Source organism: Misgurnus anguillicaudatus, chromosome 21 (genome assembly GCF_027580225.2).
Source record: "Misgurnus anguillicaudatus chromosome 21, ASM2758022v2, whole genome shotgun sequence".
Lineage (NCBI taxonomy): Eukaryota > Metazoa > Chordata > Actinopteri > Cypriniformes > Cobitidae > Misgurnus > Misgurnus anguillicaudatus.
Genome location: NC_073357.2, coordinates 11507501 through 11510000, shown reverse-complemented (window position 1 = coordinate 11510000; position 2500 = coordinate 11507501). Strand labels below are relative to the sequence as shown.

General features: G+C 39.2%; 4 non-coding genes across 4 annotated transcripts in view; all 4 read left to right on the top strand.

Annotated features, from left to right (window-relative positions):
• Positions 1-1603: 1603 nt before the first annotated feature.
• LOC141357777 (5S ribosomal RNA) lies at positions 1604-1722 on the top strand. The gene has a single exon (XR_012364264.1). It is a non-coding gene; the product is annotated as a 5S ribosomal RNA (ribosomal RNA).
• A 141-nt stretch (positions 1723-1863) lies between these two features.
• On the top strand, positions 1864-1982 carry LOC141357018 (5S ribosomal RNA). Its single transcript, XR_012363490.1, has one exon. It is a non-coding gene; the product is annotated as a 5S ribosomal RNA (ribosomal RNA).
• A 140-nt stretch (positions 1983-2122) lies between these two features.
• On the top strand, positions 2123-2241 carry LOC141357008 (5S ribosomal RNA). The gene has a single exon (XR_012363480.1). It is a non-coding gene; the product is annotated as a 5S ribosomal RNA (ribosomal RNA).
• A 141-nt stretch (positions 2242-2382) lies between these two features.
• LOC141357535 (5S ribosomal RNA) overlaps positions 2383-2500 on the top strand; it is a 119-nt gene continuing 1 nt past the window's right edge. Inside the window, exon 1 of the ribosomal RNA XR_012364022.1 lies at positions 2383-2500. This exon is cut by the window's right edge and continues 1 nt beyond it. This is a non-coding gene — a ribosomal RNA (5S ribosomal RNA).

Genomic DNA, 2500 nt, shown 5'->3' with positions numbered 1-2500 from the left:
GTTTGGAAAAAAACAATGATGTATTTTTTTAACAAATGTGGGAATGCAAATCTGGGGGAAAGTATTTTATGGATGAAAACAAAAAACTGGATGTGTAAAGATTTGCCAGACTTTTATAAAGAACTGTTGAGCGCATGGGGAGAATTTTTAAAAAATGTGCATTATAACCCAAAAGGAAGAGAAGACATGTTAAATCAACCATTGTTTTTAAACAAGAACATTGTGAATGAAGGAAAAGAGTTGTTTTTTAACAAATGGTGGGAGGTGGGAATTACAAGAGGGAGAGATGTTTTGTATGAGTTCAAAGAAGGTTTTTTACCAGTTCATTATGTTGTTGACACCATGGAAGAAGCTAAGGAGGACTATACCAGAAAAGAGATTACAAATAAGTACTGTATGATCAAAAATGCAATACCGCAAAACTGGATAGAGAGAATTGAAAGCAGGGAATCAGGGAAACCGGAGAAGGATGTGTATGTAAGCTTTGAAGGGGAAATACATGTTTTTAAGGAATGTACTGTCAAAATGTTTTATGGTGTTTTTAGAGATGGGGTTTTTAAGAAACCTAATGTAAATGATTATTGGCTGCAGAAATATGAGGACTTGAAAGAAGATAATGTATGGAGTAACATGAAAGGAAGACTTGTGGAAACAAAACTAGGGAACCTGGAATTTTTAATCAGACATAAAGTAATTTTTACAGATGTGATTTTATATAAGATTAGAATGGAGCAGAGCTCCATATGCAAAGTATGTAATGACGAGGATGAAGGTTTCCTGCACATGTTTTTACATTGCAAAGGATTGGAACATTTTCTAGCAAAACACAAACGACTGTTTGAACTTTTGAAGGGAGAGCAATTTGAAAATGAAGTAGACTGGAATAAAACAATAATGTTGGGTGAACACAAAAAGTGTAAAAATCATCAAGTAATCAATCTACTTGTTATGCTTATGAAGGGGGCAATATGGGAGAGGAGGGTGGTGGCAAAAAGAGAGAAAACGGTAATGGATATAGAAAGGACGTTTAAACGAAAAGTGGAAAATTACCTAAAATGTTTGTACTATTATTTTAAGATTTTGGATAAGCTCAATGACTTTTACAATGTTTTAACTGATGATGTGTGTAAGATACTTGAAGATTTTAACTGGATAATGCCTGATGATCATGGTTGAGTCAAAATGATTTTAAAGCTGTCTGCTGATTATATATTCCTAGTGTGTCTTTATACCTTTCGATTTTATTTTTTATTTTTTATATATATATGGGTTTTGTTGTGTGAAGCTTGTGGAATTATGTTAATCTTGTTAAATGAATTGTAAATTTTAAAGTTAATTCAATAAAAAAAAAAAAAAAAAAAAAAAGCACGCCCGCTCTCGTCTGATCTCGGAAGCCAAGCAGGGTCGGGCCTGGTTAGTACTTGGATGGGAGACCGCCTGGGAATACCAGGTGCTGTAAGCATTTAATTCTTTATTTAATTAATTATTTAATTATTTATTCATATAATTTTTTTCCAGAAATGCATCCTTTCTGTAAGCGTTCGCCGATGGCATGGCGTTGCCACATTAGTCTTGAAGTGGCTCTCGAATCGAGTCAGCGCTCGCTTACGGCCACACCACCCTGAGCACGCCCGCTCTCGTCTGATCTCGGAAGCCAAGCAGGGTCGGGCCTGGTTAGTACTTGTATGGGAGACCGCCTGGGAATACCAGGTGCTGTAAGCATTTAATTCTTTATTTAATTAATTATTTAATTATTTATTCATATAATTTTTTTCCAGAAATGCATCCTTTCTGTAAGCGTTCGCCGATGGCATGGCGTTGCCACATTAGTCTTGAAGTGGCTCTCGAATCGAGTCAGCGCTCGCTTACGGCCACACCACCCTGAGCACGCCCGCTCTCGTCTGATCTCGGAAGCCAAGCAGGGTCGGGCCTGGTTAGTACTTGGATGGGAGACCGCCTGGGAATACCAGGTGCTGTAAGCATTTAATTCTTTATTTAATTAATTATTTAATTATTTATTCATATAATTTTTTCCAGAAATGCATCCTTTCTGTAAGCGTTCGCCGATGGCATGGCGTTGCCACATTAGTCTTGAAGTGGCTCTCGAATCGAGTCAGCGCTCGCTTACGGCCACACCACCCTGAGCACGCCCGCTCTCGTCTGATCTCGGAAGCCAAGCAGGGTCGGGCCTGGTTAGTACTTGGATGGGAGACCGCCTGGGAATACCAGGTGCTGTAAGCATTTAATTCTTTATTTAATTAATTATTTAATTATTTATTCATATAATTTTTTTCCAGAAATGCATCCTTTCTGTAAGCGTTCGCCGATGGCATGGCGTTGCCACATTAGTCTTGAAGTGGCTCTCGAATCGAGTCAGCGCTCGCTTACGGCCACACCACCCTGAGCACGCCCGCTCTCGTCTGATCTCGGAAGCCAAGCAGGGTCGGGCCTGTTTAGTACTTGGATGGGAGACCGCCTGGGAATACCAGGTGCTGTAAGC